This window comes from Ptychodera flava, chromosome 3, assembly GCF_041260155.1.
Source record: "Ptychodera flava strain L36383 chromosome 3, AS_Pfla_20210202, whole genome shotgun sequence".
NCBI lineage: Eukaryota > Metazoa > Hemichordata > Enteropneusta > Ptychoderidae > Ptychodera > Ptychodera flava.
The window spans coordinates 2,672,348-2,692,320 of NC_091930.1; the positions used below are offsets into that span (position 1 = coordinate 2,672,348).

Consider the following 19,973-nt stretch of genomic DNA (forward strand, 5'->3'; position numbering starts at 1 on the left):
GTCTTTCTCATTTTCAACAACCTCCTCTTACATAGCGAATCGGACGTCACACTTCTGACTTACGTTGTACAGGCTGTGGTCATGTTGATTTTTTTTTCTTCGCTGAATTCTCGTACCCTTCGGCGTATTTTTATGGCACGCTGCATATTTTCTCGTCGCGCTTTTCCTCAGCGAGATAGAAATTTTCCTTTACCTGCAGACGACATTTTGTACAACACAAAAACGTTCGGAACGTTACTATTCGCGCGTGGTTACTATGGATAGATTCCTGAGCGGAAATCTGCGCAGTACGCTAATATTTTTCCGATCGTACATCCTTAAACGTGAACTACATTCAGTCAGTGACCGTAACTCACTTTTATTTTGAGCGACTGCGAAAGTCGGGGAATTACGAGAGCCAAGAAAACCGTGGATGCATTTCAAGTTCTAATGGCGGGCGCCTGCCATGCATCACCGAAGACAAGTTAAACTCTCCATGCTATTCACCATAAATGAAGCAAGAGTGATTGTAGAAAAGTACATTGACAGTTTGAAGTTCGCTGCAGTATTTAAAATCAATTCATTATTCGGTACCTTTATGTGTATGTCTGATTATGACTGTAAAGACGTAAAAAAATATGGTAAAGATAAAAAATGATGCACTCCAAATATATGGAAAAATCATTTGGCACTAAGCAAATGAGATTCAGTGATACAGAACGATTGCCATACGTGTATTTTTACTCTGTTCCCATTTTTTATTTGAGTGCCCCCTTACCGTTTATCTTTGTTATATGATTTACCCCTTGTCACTTCCTCCGACCCGCGGTTGTAAATAATGACGACTCCCCAACTGTCACCGTTCTGCATAGGCTTTGGTTCAGATTTGCTCTTATACGGCTGAGATAATTGATGGATTTGCCCATTTGTTTTATTTTTTACTGCAAATGGTGTTTTGGGACCCCTTTGCATTATTCTAGTGCCGTAGAGGTCTATTTGGCCCTCTCCCGGTGGCGAAGACACCCGTAGTTGTAAATTTGTGCAAAGGATAAGACTAATCTGATCTAAACTGAACATTAAAGCGAAAATATTTTAAAACATGGTCTATTTTTAGCTCACGTGTGTAAACACGTGGGCTGTCATAGCGATGTCTGTCTGTCTGTCCGTGTGTGTGTGTGTGTGTTAGTGTGTGTGTGTGTGTGTGTGTGTGTCTGTCTGTCTGTTTACACGATAACTCAAAAACGCCTGAACAGATTCAAGTCAGATTTGGTATACAGGTACCATATGCTACTTGAAAGAACTGATTAGATTTTGGTTAGTGTGGCTTGCATATTAATGAAGTTATGCAATATCGTTTTTTTCCGTACAATGGTTTCCCTATGGAGACGGTAATGACAGTGTAGACATATATCAAGAAATACTGCACAAAATTTCATGAAACTTTTCACAGATGACAATCTAAGAACATTATGATGATACTGTGAGTGTCATGTCAATTATCTTCTCATTTGCATATTTAATGAACTTTTGTTATTAGTGTCATAACTGTGAAATTCATGCACCAAACTTGATGATACTTGCAACAAATATTGATCTGATATATATCATAATTATACTTAGAAGCATTGGACAGTGTCAAGTTAATAAATAGGTCATTTGCATATTTTATTAAGTTTTGTAATTAGTCTTTTAACTCCGATATAACTTCACCAAATGTGATGAAATCTGCTGCAGATACTGATCCGACTGATATCTAATTGTAGTGCAAAGCATTTAGTAGTGTGAAATTAATTATGGGTTCATTTGCATATTTAATGAACTTTGTAATTAGGTATATAACTCTGAAATTACGGCACCCAAGTCTTTGAAATTGGGTACAGATTAGATATTGATTTGATAAATATCTAATTGTACTGAGAAGCATTTGGGAGTGTCAAGTTAACAATAGGTCATTTGCATATTTTATGAAGTTTAGTAATTAGTGATATAATTCCAAAATAACTGCACAAAATGTGATGAAATCTGCTGCAGATACTGATCCGACAGATATCTAATTATGGTGTAGAGCATTTAGTTGTGTGAAGTTAATTAAGGGTTCATTTGCATATTTAATGAACTTTGTAATTAGTGTAATTACTCCAAAATTACAGCGTTAAATTTGATGAAACTTGCTACAGATGTTGATCTGATAAATATCCAATTGTACTGAGAAGCACTGAGCAGTGTCAAGTTAATAATTAGCTCATTTGCATATTTCATGAAGTCTTATAATTAGTCATATAATTCCGAAATAACTGCATCAAATGTGATGAAAACTGCTGCACATACTGATACGACAGATATCTAACTGTGTTGTAAAGCATTTAGTAGTGTAAAGTTAATTAAGGGTTCATTTGCATATTTAATAAACTTTGTAATTAGGTATATAACTCTGAAATTTCGGCACCAAAATTTTGTGAAACGTGCTACAGATATTGATTTGATAAATATTTAATTGTGCTATGAATCATTGAACAGTGTCAAGTTAATTTAGGGTTTATTTGCATATTTAATGAACTTTGTAATTAGTGACATTACTCTAAATTACAGCATTAAATTAAATAAAACGTGCTACAAATGTTGATCTGATGGATATCTAATTGTCCCTTAAAGCATTGAGCAGTGTCAAGTTAATTAACAGCTCATTTGCATATTAAATAAAGTTTTGTAATTATTGAATAAACTCCGAGAGTACTGTGCGAAGTTAAAAAACCTGCTATATAAAGTGATAACATATATCTCTTTGTTCTGTGAAGCGTACTACTATTAATGAACCTGGTGTAAAACACGTGAGCATATTCAGTTCATATCTGGTTAATATGTTGTTATGGCCCAGCAAAGTACCGGTAGCCATCTTACTCTACTTTTGTGTGTGAAACGTTGGCTGGTGAGAGCTGGTTTTAAGTCACAAGAGATCGAACGAAAGGAGAAATTTGAAGTACATTTATTGCACTTTAAAGTCATAGAAGTTAATAGGCGTGAATTACATAAACTCGTGACAAAGCATCAATTGTGCAAAAATTATACTGTTTAAATAACAATTGTGAAAATATGTAAAAAGCGTTTAGATCGAAATGCAATTTAAATTTCGTGGTAAAATGACATTTATCTGTAAACAATTTTTTAGAAAACTGGCATGTTCGTAAGTAATACATTTCAGTATGATGATTATAAATTTGCCGTTCAGTGCAAAACGTAAATTTTATGCGACTTTCGAGGATTCTCCTCACCTGTCCTTACCGAGGTTATTTATATTTTTCTCGAAGGTTCTAACAAGGCAGTGTGTGCGTCTCTTTATGCACGTTTTATCAAATGTTTCCTTGTTACTCTCCCGCTATTCTTGGTGATGACATCATCCGATGTCATAAAATATCGGCACTTGGCATTTATGATAACTGACTGTCTGTTATTATGACCTTGAGTCTTTCCAATACGCCCCATTCTGATATAAAACCCGTAGTTTAGTCAGTGAATGTACAGAAATTCGGGTAGTGACATTTAGAATTATACAGGGAGAAGTACATTAGGCATTTTGCGAACCACATGTACCAGCTTTAAACTTGCCACTTTACGTAAGAGAAAACAGAAATTCATAAAATAAGGCTGTGGATATTGGACACTTATAATGTAATTAAGACCGTTCCTTTGTAGAGCGATGATATGAAACGCTGTGCATTTTGTACGCAATAAGTACAGCACGTATTGAAACATAGGAGTGTTTTCATATGACATCTGCTTCTTGAATGAAAATCAAATAGTTTGGCAAATTATGTAATAGGTAGCGGGTTTACGACCCCGCTTGCCAAGTTACGGTTACCGTAGAGATGGACTTAAATGAGAACACAGAAGGGCTCTCTCTCTCTCTCTCTCTCTCTCTCTCTCTCTCTCTCTCTCTCTCTCTCTCTCTCTCTCTCTCTCTCTCTCTTACCTATTAAATTACAATTTTGTTCTGTTGCTACAAACGTTTTCAGAGATGTGTCGGCATGATCTTTGTGCAAACGAATTAATTTCTTTCAATGATCGCACTATGAATCAACAACGGTGGTCAACCCTTATTATTTCATAGAAGGCTGACAGCTCAAATCATGCATGTCACCATTGTTTGTTTCTTGTTGTTGTGGAAACTGCGCCTCATGCACTACAAAACTGGACTGTGGCTGTTTCAAAGCTTTAACAAACAAATTGCATCTCTCTCTCTCTCTCTCTCTCCTCTCTCTCTCTCTCTCTCTCTCTCTCTCTCTCTCTCTCTCTCTCTCTCTCTCTCTCTCCTCTCTCTCTCTCTCTCTCTCTCTCTCTCTTGTGCCCACTTTGACTGCGCCTGTTGTTTTTAACACTTGTTTAAGCAGTTGGTCTATTGAAACTTAATGAGAGTAATGAGCATCGTTGGTCAATGAAAGTAATTAGCTTCTAATATGTGAAAACAGTCCACGTCAACAGTTTAAAGAGAGCATACATAGTTGCTCCGTTGATGCAAACATTTCCAGGAGGCAGCGATGTTTTTGCAATTGAATTAGGATACTTTCTTTCAATGATCACGCACTATGAATCAACCTCGGCGTCTACGAACTCCCTTTGTTGTATTGAAGGCTAACAGCTTAAGCATACATATCACCATTGTTTGTTTCCTGTTGCTTTGGAAACCTGCAATCGAATAACCTCTGCATAGCCACTCAAATTCTTGCACAGCCATTGACAATAAATGTTATTATGAACAATTATGCTATTCTAAACGAAAAGAGAATCTAATATGAAAGGACACGAGCAAAATTTACCTTTTCAATCTATTCAATATCAGATGAAGAGCAATGATGGCAATAATTTCTCCTTTACCTCTATCTTCCTTGTTAGCTGATATCACTACGTCTGATTTCACTCGAGTTTCACATGTAAGTGTATGTCTACCTTTCTCGGTCAGTGTTTCTCCATATTACATTTTGAAGACAGTTAATGTTAACTTTTTCCTGTCTTGCGCATAAATGGAGGTTTTTGAACTTGTATACGTGAGTTTAACCTAAACCTTGCCTCAACAAATACTATGAATACTTTTCGTGTAATCAATAGCAAAATTATTTATGCTCTGCCCTTGCAGGCCAATTTCAATTGTTAAAATAACGGGACTCCTATACTTATTTACTTATATTACGAAGATGTACATGAATATTTTTTGTGGAATCTGAACATAGCGTTACGGCATATACAACAGAAAACAATGGTGTAGTCAGCTATCTTATTTAAAATAGAAGTTATTAAAACTTATCACTAAGTACTAAGTGATAAAGTACAAACTTTAAGAGATTTCAGGCTACTTAGCTCACCTGGGATGGCATAAACTCCCCGATTATTCTCATAAATTGAGCCAGACAGACACACTAATGGCTTGCAGGCCTGATGGATGAGACATACAGATTTCACAGAATAATTCCAGCGTCAGTGTTGGGGTCAAAAAAGCCTTACAGTTAACGGTGAAGTTATCCAAAAGGTGTGCCTGAAAATGTGTGCTGGCCCTTTTTTTATACTAAGTGACTATATCCAGAAGACATCAGAACAACGTAAAATTTCTATTGGTTTGCTTACTGCTGTTCTAAAAATAGTTTCACTTGTAGTAACCATAACCGTCTAGAAAGTGCTAAACATGACTGATTGAATTCAAGATCATGGAGGACATTGATCCTACACACATGATCTTTAGAATGTTAGACTAATTAACCTCAGAGATACAAGATACTTAGCATAATGGCAAAGAGGTATCGTTAATTACTAGCGCTGATTAGATTAAGTGAATGTTCCATGGCTAGAAAGTATGAGAAATACAGAATTGGCTTCAAGTTTTTCATGCCATATGAGAAATCGTCTTTCAGTGGCATGGATGCAATGCAGTCAGTTGTTTTCAATTGAAATTTGCTATGCCTTCAATATGGTATGTTCGCCTAACGCTTCGTGTATTATTTCGTTCGGGGACTGAATGGTGGACCGAACATACTCTTACATGTATCTCCGAGAAACTCAATATTACAAAAGTTGGGTAAATAGAGTTATTCTTATTTAATCGGAAATCCATATCAAAACTATTTAGTTCAGGTAAAGGGAACATTTTCACCACGAAGTAGGATTGAAGACATCATTTTCACGACAGAATAGGGTGAAAAACATATATTCACCGTATAATTTTGGGAAGTACAACGCTATCACGACAGAATATGCCAAAGGACAGTACAAGCGTATCGATTTAGGGCGAAGGACAGTGTTATTTAATCGGAAATCCACATCAAAACTATTTAGTTCAGGTAAAGGGAACATTTTCACCACAATGCCCCATGCTATGACAGTGTTATTAGCGTAGAATGAGTTTACGGACGATACCTTTGTAACAGAATATTGTGTTAATACTTTACTGTTACTGAAATCGTTCTACTTTTTCAAATAGTGTACACAAGTGCCATATTTTGCCACTTAATTAGGTTTTCTGTTCGACGTCCTTCTCTGTCATTCTTTTAGTGTTTCTTTAGTGTTTCTATAATACAAGAGAGGCACAGTATACACACATCGTGACCGATATGGTTCAAAGGCGAGAGCTATTTGCATCACTTTACAAATTGCGTAGACGACAGACTAATATACAGTTTGTTTATTCCATGTACATTTTGTCACAACAGAGTACAATCCACGTGATACAACGAAATAGAGTACCAAGTACGAGGCTGAAAATTCCTGTTGGTGAGTAAGATTTAAGAGAATGAATCTAACTAAACAATAAATTAAGATATAACGAAATGTACTACTTATACAGGTCATGTACAATAAAGGGTGGTCATTGGCACTCTCACATACACACAATAAACCATTCATCAAATTTTTAATGTGACAATGAACGGGGCGACGTGAAACGATAAGAAAGTTCTATACGTTAAAAGAAGGTTTTAACATAGCCGCAAGCAGCAACGATGGGGCAAAATAAATCTAAATGTGTCAAAGAAGTCAAATGTTGTCATTAAGGTCAAGGTTATCCTAGTCATAGGACATTTGGGGTGGAAGCTTTGCTTCCATAATCATACAGATCTTTAGCTCTACTGCCTACAGTCAAATTAGATATGTACATACCTAATAAGATAAAGGATGTGACAGCACAAGATCCCTTATGAAACTAAATATGAAGTGTATAAAACTTGTGATTACAGATTTATAAGCCTTTTTGTTGAATCGAAGTCAAAGGTCATTCTGGTAATTTGAGATTTTGGAAAAATAGTTTATCATCGTCCTTATTCATATATACCACAAATCAGACCAGTAGCTCTATTTGTTAGCCTTGAATTAAATGTGTGAAAAATAAATGGTGTACAGCATTTGACGTCATTATCTCCACCATCCTACCAAATATTAATCATAATGGTCACTGATTTGCGGACATATAAGTACATTTGAGATCAAATGTTATCGAGGTTATGCGACAGTTTGCCGAAAGCCTCGCTCCCATGGGTTTCCCTGTGTTCTTAAAATAAGATCTCCAGCTCTATTAGCAACACCAGAATTAAATATCTTGCAAATTAATGAGGTATAAAAATTGGTGCTAACGGTCCCAACTCCAACAAAGTAAGGTTAGAATAGCCTTTGTCACTGATTTATAGGCACATATGCATATTGGAGGTCAAATGACAATGCCCCATGCTATGTAGTGAAATGTCAAGTGGAAATTTATTAACAATGTATGTTCCAAAACTATCCCTGTGTACCAAAGTCAGACCTGTAGCTCTATTTGCTGGCCAAGCATTAGATGTGCATACGATTGTTGAGGCAGAGGATATGTCACCATAAGGTCTGTCATCTTAACAAATATGAAGGGTATAGACCTTGTGGTTATTGATTTATAGGCATTTAAGTATATTTGAAGTCAAGGATCATCGAGGTCAGACCCTTAAAGTTAAGCCAAAACTTCTGTACGTTGGACATTTTGTTATTAAAGACTAACTGATGACAAGGAAAGAAAACAGCTGCCAATTATCATTGGGAACTGTCAATGAGTTATTGTGTTACCGGCAAGGTGCCAGATCCAGCCAAACCAATAATGACTGTGCTGTTTGATAGCCTAACCTATTGCAACATTTCAATCAAATTGAAACTTGTGATATGTAAACGTGATATCTAAGATTTTGTCATACTTTAAAGCATATATGCTGTCATATGGTTATCGAACTGAAGCAGACACAACGCAGATCACACGATCGACCACTTCGACTTTGTCAGAAATTAGAAACATTTTTGCAAGCTAATACCACATAAAATTACAAATTTAGTGTGATGACTTTCACGCAGAGGCTTTTTTTTCTATGAAACGGCAAAAATCGCCCCGAAATACAGAAGCAGAGTTTGCACACACTAACTCGGCGTAGAGACACGACTAACATTTCAGAGGGTTGGCTTTGACTGAAGCGGAAATACGTCAAACCGGCGACGTGCAAGTAATTACGCATGCGCAAGGAAGCTTCCGATGACATTGAGGAACGGGTCTATTGTTGCCCGAAGGAGATTGAGACTTTGGAACTGATGGTGTGGGAGTAGTACTTGCACTCTGCAAACTCTTATCATTTGGTTTTCTACCTTCCTTCACAGAGAAACATAGACATCTATGTTTCTCTATGCTTCCTTTGAGAAATTTAGATGAAGAGGAGGAATTTAATTTCCCTGCATTCTTTCGGTTTCCTGATTGTTTGTTGACAAATGAAGTTTTATGAGTCAATGAATAATCATCAGCCAAACGTGCAGCAACCTCTAATGTATCTGCATTTTGTTCATTGATAAATGTCTTGATGTCACTTCGAATGCACCTTATAAATTCCTCAATCAAAATAGTTGGCGTAGTTTTTCATGATTCTGAGAAATGTTCTCAGAAGAACACCAATTATCAAATAGATGTTCCTTTGTTCAAGCAAATTTGACATAACTTTGATCTTCATTTTTTCAAGGTCCCTAAATATTTGACGGTAAGCTTCAGGCACCAATCCATAACATTTGAGTATTAATTGCTTAACATAATCATAAATCTGAAGCCTGCTCTACTGACAACTGACTGTAAATTTCTTTGACTTTACCCACCAAAGCACTTTGCAAAAGCATAGACAAGGACTTGTTAGGCCAATTCAGAGTCCTAGTGATTTTCTCAAAATGAAGAAAATACTTACAACAACATCCTTTTCTTGAAAGCGGGGACTAACCTGAAAGGCTTAGTGATATCAAAGCTGTATAAAGTGAAGAATTTTCCTGACTGTCCAAGCTCTAAACGTTTCATTTCCACCTGTAGTCGCTGTTCTTCTAATTGCATTTTGTCTCTATTTATTTTCCCATTTCTAATCTTTCCTGCCCATCTTTCCCTCCCTGTCTTGCTTCGTGTATTTCTAATTCGATTTGTTTAGTTCAAAGGTAGACTCAGGCTCATATCTTTCACGGTGGATTCCTCAAATTGGCCTAAATTAACTAAATGTTTTGCAATTTTGTACTGTATTTCCCTCTTGCGCATAAATCTTTTAACTTCTACTTTAAGGAAATCGGCCAGTGCAATAAGGTTGTCTTTTCTATGGGAATCAAATGTGTCCTGACCAACGTCCTTTATAAATTTGTTTGGCTTAAATTCTACCATGATGACAATTCGCTGAGTTCACAAATTGGAGTAGTTTAGTAAAGGCTGGCGAAAATGTTGTCAAACGGCTCAAAATGTTCGTATCCCGGACAAGTCCCAAATTTTGTTACATGAGAAAAAACGAACAAAACGGTGAACTCAGCAATTTCCTTCAAAACGAAATTTATTACAAACATTAAAACTAATCACTAAGTCAAGGGATAGAATACAAACTGTAAAAGTTTACAGGCTACTTATCTTAGCTTCAAGACTAAGATCCCTTGTTTCTTTTTTTACAATGATTTAAGTGTTGTCCGAGACATTGTACGTAGGATTAGTGAGACAAAGGTTTGTCTCTTTCGTTGTATGGCTATGTCATTCTGGTTTGCTAGTCTTCAATCGAATGAATCTGCTCCAACTCGTCTGCCTCTGGATGGCGGTTCGCCTCAAAAAGGCTGTGAAATGGCTAGTTATTTCTATGAGAAGAAGTTTTGGTCTCTACACTGGGGGATCGATAAGAATTTTGCTCAATTTCCCAAGCGTTTCTCTTTATGTGGACATGTCTCTTTTATTTCTTGAAAACTTGTGACTTAACAGAGTTTATTTTGTATGTAATAGCGTAGGGGCATATTTATAAATAACATTTTTTAAAATTATTTTTTCTTCTTTGAGCAAGGGATATTTTGAACGACTCCAATAACCTGCGTCGTTGTAGCAACATTAATTAATTTAGTCTTGTAAGAGCATTAGTTTTTCGACGAAAGTCATTATCGCTTAGAAGTCAGCCACTTCACAAGTCCTCCCATGGCTATCCGTATGTCTGACCATAGCTTAAAGATGGGCCTATAACATTAAGGATTCGTTATTGGATCCTGCTATTCCCCGTTTCAATTCAATGATCATAGTTGTTCTAGCTATGTGTTCATCTGTAATTTCTTCCATGCATTGTTTTAGCTTCGCTGCCTTCCATATGTCCATATTTTAAACAGATTCGCTTTTAAGACCTTTCCTTCTTAAATACTGTTTGACAAGGACTGTCTAAATCATCGTTTATTTATATCACATCGTCATCAAGCCTCCTGTGTATTTGCTTGTTGTAGGGTCAAACTTTATGACTTTGTGAAACTCGTTATATCCATCGCAGATTTATGCCTTTTGTGTCTTTGTTGCCTTTCGCCTTCTTTGCTGAGTTTATCTAATGTTCTGTTTTTTTTTCTGAGAAATCTGCTATTTTTTATCTGATTTATGAGTTGCTTTCTTTAAATTGAATAGCTTGTTTTACCTGAAGGTCTGAGTTATACCTTGATTGTATTCAGTTCTACGTTTAGAGAGCCCGTGCTATTGGTTGCTGTGATCTGCCACTACTTCTGATTTGCAACCTGTGGCATTTTATGTCACGATCTTTGTCTAAATCTTGGAAATCTGCTACGATAGTACTTTATGTATATCCGGTATTTTAAATCAAATTGTCCAGGATATTCTTGACCTTCTTGGCAAAGCCGATGTTGAAGAGAAAGATTGTAAGCAAAGTTTGCTTTGAAGGGCTCGGTCAACAGAAGCAGCTAACCTGAAGTAATGAAGAATATTTCATTATACTTTACGGAAGTTTATGGGATGAAATCAATGTTTTTTTATGGTTTGCTTTGCTGGTCAAGATTAAACTGCTGATAGAGAAACTGCTCAGATTCATTCACTCTAATATTACCTGTGATATAATTACTTTGCGCTTTATATAATGTAATACACATAAAATTATATCAAAGCAACACTTCTCGTACCAGCGTTGAAGCTCTTTAATAAAAGGATCTCCACCAACTACAATGGCAGTCAATGTCTAAACACGATATATAGAAATATTTAAACAATTGTTCAGCCTTGTCCGATAAGGTACCAGTGTATGATGAGAAAAGTTACCAGCTCTTATAACCAGACCTAAATATGGGTCTGTAACAATCTCATTTATCCATTCTTACAATCTGACTCACCGTGTCTCCACTACAAGACCGATAATTGATATTAGCAGCATAAGACTGACCTTGATTTATGGTAATCTGGTACGCTCAACATGAAGAAAGAGATACAATAATGAATGGTGTGTTTATCAGATACCATGCCATTTCAGACTCGCCGTAAACTCCAAAATAATATCTAATTGGCATATTGGTAAGGTGGATTTAAACTAAGCATGTCTTTCTTGTTCATAAACTATTCTAGTAATTATAACAGCACACTTAACAAAGGCCAGTCACCATACCCCGACAATACACAGCACTACACTACATGAAAGAAGTGTTGAATATTGAATTCAATATATTTGCCTCGGGAACTATGTGAAAGAACCGCATGTTTGCCCTACGCTGTACCATAGTATTGTTGGTACAACAGATTGCTCAATTAATGATGGTACATTTTTCTTCCGAATTTCATCAACACAAGGCTTGCATTTGATCTACTACCTAATATTATCTATGATCAGCCGTACGTCTTTTGTCCTATTAATCAAAATACTGCTAGTTTTCAATCGGGTTCGAACTCACAACATACGGCATCAGTCGCCTAGCGGAGAGGCCACAGAGAGAACCGCTCAGCTAAATCCCCACTCTCAAAAAAGAGTGGTTCAATAGCCACTTTGCACCTGGTGCGCACTGTACCCCATCTAAGTTTTCAAAAGTCGCAAGGCTTGTCAGTCAGTTGCTGTCAACGTTATCAGTAATGTTACAGACAGAACTAACCTGCGTAGGACGTGTGATCATAACTGTTTTGATCTATTCAAAGGTTATGCAGTCCAGGGAGCCGCAAAGTTTCGTATACCTATTTGGATAATGGAAAATTATTTTATCACGCGTTTGATGGATGCTGGGACAAATAAATCGACTATAATTACTCAGATGCATTTTACATTGTATTCTGTCTGTCTCTCGACCAAAACAGGAGCTAATCTGCGATCACAGGAGGCAATCATCGTATAAATTTGATCGTTTGCCAAAGCAAACATGTTACACTTGATCAGTCGGCCATGCACAGGAAACAAATCGTGATCACTGTAGTTTGGGAGTGGATGCTTCTTTTTATTTTCTGCGGAGTGTGTATTCACGGTCACTCATTGTGTTCTCGCAACACACTTGTCTACCGTGGATGACACAGTGGTTAGTGACAGGTGAGACAGCAGTTGTTTTTCTCATGAATACGATTGGGACTTGTTCCCTGGCCTACTATACTATCTTTCCTGCACTTCTACATATCATGCATTCACGTCTTCCGTCAAGATTGCGACCCATTCGATGACAACTCTTCAGATATTTGAAGGAATGGGAAATAGTGCAGTTAGATAGGCTGCTCTCTGGGGACGTGGCCTTGATGCGGAGTTACCTATCAGTTGTTTCGCTAATTAAGCGTAAAACAGGAGCTGACATCTGTATCTCGGTCCACTTTGGCTATATAAGTTAACTGATGCAGTGTTTTGTGGAAAGCGTTAGTAGCCTACCTCATTCATCTCGTTGCAAAGCTCTATGCGATCCTGGCACTGATCGACCCGACATGTTGTAAGCCAGCTGTCCAGTTGAAACCGCTGAGATACAGGTTGTACAGTTTGGTAACGTTTGGGCATGTTACTGCGATTCATTAAAAAGCACTGATTATTAGTTCCAGAGACTAGCTCTGGAACTGTTAGTTTTTGCTCTTTCCTTCTTTCTTTCCCTCTTTCTCTATTTCTCGTATTACTACCATAGAAACATGATGCTATATACAAATCTTACCTCTATTACCCAGGATGCATTGCGTCACGCTCATGACATCATCGCTCAGCTCGGACGGGTTCCACGGGCATTTCTTGTTTGTTTTTTCATTTTTTTTATTTGGTATTGCACAAATATCAAATTGCGTTAAGCTATTTATGATTCTAGCTTTCTTTCGCTTTGTTTTTTGTTGCTTTTTGCTTTTTATTTTTCTCTAAGGGAGCATTCGTTTTTACAGGGAGGGGGGTTCGGTGGAAATCAGGGGGGTTGACTTATACAAAACCGTTTTTTACGGGGGGGGGTCCAAATACGGCTAGTTTCAAATTTAACAATCAATGATTGAAGAGGGGGGGTCAAATTTTACAAAGGTTTGTATTGAGTTATGGAAAAAAAATTGACTTAAGAATTTCACAGAAATGTTGCTAGTGTAACCGATGTTTCGAGATGGCAGAATAATAACCGACCAAAGCTCTGCCAAATTTATTTCTCTAGCAGGACCAGCTAGTCTGATACTAGCGTTAACCTCTCTAGAGCTGCAACAGAGCATGTAGCCCTGATTACAGGTCTGATGTGTTCCACAGTAAGTGAGGCTACCCACAATTCTCCATGATCTGTACACACGGAGATCACTCACTGAACTGAAGCAAATTTCTTCTGTACACAGAACAACTCGGTCCATATTTCAAAATTCTGGCAACATAGTTCTGATCATCATAATTTTCTGATTTCTCACTGTGAATAATGAGAAGATCAACCCCTTTTCCACGGAGGAGATAGCAATTTTGTAATTTTGTCGACATAGATTTTTGACAGCCATACACAATATTTTCAAGGAAACTAAGGGAATAAGTTGCATCTGTGTTGGCAAAACAAAGGGTATTGATTTTTTTTAATGTTCGTAACAAAGGAAATTTGCATGTCTGACAGGTGGTATGATGAGACCATCTTAGTTGCTGATAACTTTATCTTGACAAGTGTGCAATTTTTAGCACCTCCAAACATCAACTTCTCATTCAATTTACTCTTGAATTTAAGCATAATCAATAATTTGGAACATAGTCTTAACAAATAATCCTGAACTTAAATTGTAAGTTAAAAATTGTTAAGAAATTAAAAAAAATGAAAAAGCCTTTAGCAAAAAGTGTCTGAGTGAACAAATCAAGGGGAATTGTGGGTAGCCTCACTTACTGTGTGTTCCCGACGTTTACGGCCTCCACCACAGCCCTGCAACAGTCTATGGAGATAACTGGGGTCTAAGCAGCGAGATTCAAAATGGGGATCTCCATGGGTAACAACTTGTCGAGTACATTATGTTTCAGAAAATGAGCGGTTTTGGGCGTTAGGAGAATTTAATCGCATCTTTTCTGGGATTGGTTAGGAGGTAAAGGTAGGTAGGGAAAGGATTTTGCCCCAATAGAGCAGAATTTCGGCATGTGGTCCAGATCCAGACTGCAGAGACCTCAATTCTCTTCATAGACCGTTGCAGGGCTGTCGTAAAGGCCATATAATGCTGGGAACACACGTGCACAGACCTGAACGCACGGCTACATAGCATGGGGCATTAAATGAGGAACTAACACACAGTCATATAATGTAACAAACAACTTTTGTATATTACTATATTTATAGTTTTGAAGTACGGTTTTACTATTTTATATATAGACCCCGATATTTGACACGTACTGATCGACCTCCCGACGGCAGAATAAAAACTCTGTTCAAACCCTTTCTAACGCTCAACAATTTCTATGGAAAACTTAACGTTACCGCAGAGGTACCTCAGACTTGACCACGCGGCTCGGAAACACAAATAGTTCACACGCGACTTTAACTAATGTTCGATGATGAGCACAATTGTAAGTCCGGTGTAATGTCCGCACATGAAAGTCAGCGACAACACACGCAATTCACTGCTAAGCAGCGTCCAGTTCAGCTACCATGGGCGCAGCCATCTTAGATCTTTGTTTACTTCCGGTCGGCTCTTCGGGGACATGCCGAACTAATCTGAAGTCTTCCCCTGCAAACTCCGTGCATTGACAAAAGTTCAGTGGAACAATCACAAATTCTCATGACAATCTCAGACATCTGACTGAACTCATAAACGGAATAAAGTTCGCAGTTAACACACAATTTGCTGCAGAAAGATCAGCTTTCAACTTGTGGTGATACTATCATCTCAGCGTGCAGTGCGTATTGCAAATATACGGCACGGCTTTGTGAACAATGTTTGTTCGATCGACTAAGTAGAGGATGGCGTAGGGTTTAAATAAACAGTCCGATCCGCATAAAGTTCGATCTCTGCCACTCACCGGTTTCTTTACATATCTGCTGACTTGAGTAAAACTCAAAATAGAGAAATATTTGACTTAAAAAGCACACGCTGACACTCAAACCTTCCAGTGCAGCATGCAACGTAAAACACTCTCTGGAAAGTTCCCATCTTGGACTTCCTAAGTATACAGTGATAACACACAAGAACTCCCAGGCAAAATAGAAAATACACAGTCTATGAGAAGCTATGAATAATTTCTTTTAAATACAAAACTAGCTAAATCTGTGTATTTATAGACTCTTGATTATTTATATTAATGTACTTGATTAGACTAGGGTGGTTACAAGTGGATGTTTGTGCAAGAAATTTGATTTTGGAATGTCACCGAAATGTTGATTCACTATCTTGTGTATAAGGAAACTATGAATATTTTTTTTTAATACAAAAGTAGGTACATCTGTGTATTTATGTACTCTCGATTATTGATATTAGTGTACTTGATTAGACTAGAGCGATTACAAGTTCATGTGTGTGCAAAAAATTTGATTTTGGCATTTCACCAAAAATGTTGATTCTCTAGTATGCGAGGAAACTTTTTTCAGCCCGGGGCCACAGGGTGCGAAGGGTGAATGAATCAAATCTGGTGATATTTTTGGGGGTTGGGAGGGGTCACATTTAAAAATTGATGAATTGAGGGGGGGGTCAAATTTTAGACATTTGATTTGGAGGGGGGTCGCTTTTTTCATTTCATTTGTCGCTGAAATTCCACCGACCCCCTCCCCGTAAAAACGAATGCTCCCTAAATATCCGCCGTACGTGGCGCTATACTGTTACGTTTACACTGGCTGGCGGACATGTTGAATTTTTGCTTTGCGATGATTCAAGCATAGCGACCGTCATAATCGTTCAAGAGCCAAGATATTGTGACGTTTCGGAGAGCGATCGCATTTTGCAATTGGGTTTTATAACTTTATTATAAGTTTTGCCGAAGATATTTTTATACATATACAAGACTTTCTTTGTTGATTGTCCAGAGCTGAATGGGTAGCCATGTGGCCTCGGTTTTCGAGTTCAACGGCCTAGGTCCAATGTCTCCCCTCGTCTGATATACATTGCCGTGCGTTGTTGCCCCCGTATGTATCTGTTGCGTTTTTTACCCTACATGTAGGCATTTGTAATCCGTGTACTGTAATTCCCAGGACTGCCTTGTTTTAGTTGTATTCTGTTATTACCGCATGTATCGTCGCGTACATTAGCTGCAATGATTGTAGCGAGAGGTCGCTCGCTGAATTTTACGTTGAACGCGAACCCTACCCAAAGTAGGCGATCGCACTGTTGATCCCTGGTTTTGTGGCGAAACCAAATGGTTTCGGGAAAATTGATTGACCAATCGCCAATGGCATAGGGCCTTGTAGCAGCGTAGGGTTCGCGTTCAACGTAAAATTCAGCGAGCGACCTCTCGCTACACAATCATTGCAGCTACGTTGTACTGTAATTGAAAATCTCCTTGTACAACAAGTTCACCCTATCAAAGAGGTTATGTCAAAGTTCAACTTTGTTCAAGTTATCACCAAACCAACTACACTCAAAGGCAGCCTCCTAGACCATATCTATGTCAAGTCTACCAACTCTGCCATCTACAATGCCCATATCATACAGACATACTACAGTTACCATGATGCACTGCTCTACGAACTTCAGCCCTCACTATAGTACGTGCATGCATATTAAAATCCCCAGCACTATTTCATTCTGCACCTATCTTCATCACACATTTCTTTTCTTCCGCTGCTCTGGTCTTTCGAACTTCACTTTTGCTTGCAAATGCTTTCTAGTTTTATTTTATGTTAACTCACAAGTCATTGTCTTGTCTGTCTACATACACTGACTGCCATACTTATAAATTTCGCAATTTGTGTGTCATTTCAGACATCAATTGTCATTGCACAATCTTGAAATACTCAGAAATTATCACGTGTGCATCATTGTTTGTCGTCATTATTAGGAAGTACGATGTGGAGATCAAAATTCTCAACATTTTTATTAAATTGGGTAAATATGATGTAGTAATCTTGCAGGTGCATATATCATAAACATTATCACTTATAGAAGTTTGAACAAGGTAGCAAAAGTGCATGTAATAGGAGTCCATGATGGACTTAACTAGTGGTACTGTCGTAGTAGACAGGAAACAATTTGCCCAGGCCTGTTTCTCTTGAAAAAACCGAGAGTCGTCTGCAGCATCGGAATCAACGGGGTGATTATCATTTTCAGCTACAAGTTTATTGACTCTGTCGTTGAAACTCCAACCATATAGGACTCAAAGAGTGTATAAACCCCAATGTCATATTTCTTAAAGTTTTGCCCGACTATAAAGTGAGTGACCCGGGTATGGGGTGGCACCTGAATCGATAACAATTCGTACTCTGGGCTTAGGTGCATTCATCTATCAACAATATTTTGCACTTTCAACATTCTGTCCTGCGTCTCATCTGTTTTTGTTTTATTTATTTATTGTTTTTTGCATCATACAGAGCAGTGTCATCTGCATTGTATGGCTTTTCCTGAGGTATAAATTACGAGCCATTAGCTCGTAGCAGCCATGGGAAAATATTCTCTTGATGAAACTATCACCAAAGCAAACATGGTCCGACCAATACAGCTGGATTTTAGGCCGCCTGTACCTCACGAACAGGGCCATCACACATTTATTTCGACAATCATCATTGGTTTCCAGGTCGATTTTTCTAGTCGCTTCAGCATTTAGCGTCCTCTTCCTATCGTATCGATTTGTGAAACTGGAATTGAATCAAATATTTGAATATCGAATACTTGTAACAACCTATTTGACTTGCAGGGCATCGCCTCGTAGGGGGTTTCTTGCCCCTGGAACTGGACCAATTCTGGTAAAGATGGAAATTTCCAGTTCCTTGGTTTGTGATGGGTCGGTTTATGGTGCCTCTAGCAATACCCATCTTGTAGTATTCCTGTGTAACAGATCCATGTTGCCTGGGCTGAGAAACAGTAACTACTGCAAATGACAAATAACATTCACTAAAAAATTCATATGTTGCATATTTCATGCATCGATTACTGATACAATAAAGATATTTAATGCATTTTCTCTTGCCTGTGTAAATAAAAGTCAACCTAGCTCGCAACGCTTTTGTATATAATGTTGTGTTGTGTACAATTTTGTGTTGGGGTCTCGAAAAGACAGCTTCGACTCTGAAAAAACCCACAAAACATGCGATTTTCAGTGAACTCACTTATAAATGATTAGAGTCGCAGGTAATCTCTGTAAAACACTGGATGCCATGGCTAACATTTTAAAATTAAGTCTTCTGCAAATCTAATTATAAACAATACTTAAATCTTTATTAGTCCCAACAGACGAAGTCCGGGGGGGGACTTATAGATTGGGTCATGTCCGTCCGTCCGTCCGTCCGTCCGTCCGTCCGTTCACACAGATATCTCAGACATGCCCTTGTCAATTTCTTTCAAACTTTGCACAAGGATAGTACCCTACCCCATACAGATGCACGTCGATTTGTTTCACAATGCGATCAAATTTGGCCGTGTTAGAGGACTTTTTAGTTTACACCTCCATAGACTCCCATGTATAAGGCAGTTCTCCATAGACATCCATGTATAAGGCAGTTCTCCATAGACTCCCATGTATAAGGTAGTTCTCCATAGACTCCCATGTATAAGTCAGTTCTCCATAGACTCCCATGTATAAGGCCAAGAAAAATAAAAATTTAGTTTCTCATCGTATTCATATTGCAAAAAGGATGCAGTGACACAGTTTTTAGTCCCCACGGATGAAGTCCAGGGGGCTTATAGATTGGGTCATGTCCGTCCGTTCGTCCATCCGTGAGTCCATCCGTTCACGCAGATATCTCAGACATTTTTTGACAAAATGTCACGTGACCTTGGTGACCTTTGACCTCAAATATACATATTTGTCCATAACTCAGTAACCACAAGTGCTACACCCTTCATATATGGTATGATGGGACACCTTATGACGCCACATATTGTACCTCATTAATTATGCGCATGTCTAATTTTGAGCGAGCGAATAGAGCTAGAGGTCTGATATTTGGTATATAAAAATAGCTTAGCAATACAATTTTTTGACATGTCACGTGACCTCAATGACCTTTGACCTCAAATATACATATTTGTCCATAACTCAGTAACCACAAGTGCTACATCTTCATATTTGGTATGATGGGAGACCTTGTGACGCCACATACTGTAACTCATTAATTATGTACATATCTAATTCTGAGCAAGCCAATAGAGCTGGATGTCTGATTTTTGGTGTATAGGGATA

General features: G+C 37.9%; 1 long non-coding RNA gene across 1 annotated transcript in view; it reads left to right on the forward strand.

The window, feature by feature from the left end:
- The window catches only part of LOC139129428 (uncharacterized), a 50,164-nt gene that overhangs the window by 9,088 nt on the left and 21,103 nt on the right, over nt 1-19,973 (forward strand). The window contains exon 3 of the long non-coding RNA XR_011551572.1: nt 6,672-6,732. This is a non-coding gene — a long non-coding RNA (uncharacterized lncRNA). The remainder of the gene's footprint in view (nt 1-6,671; nt 6,733-19,973) is intronic.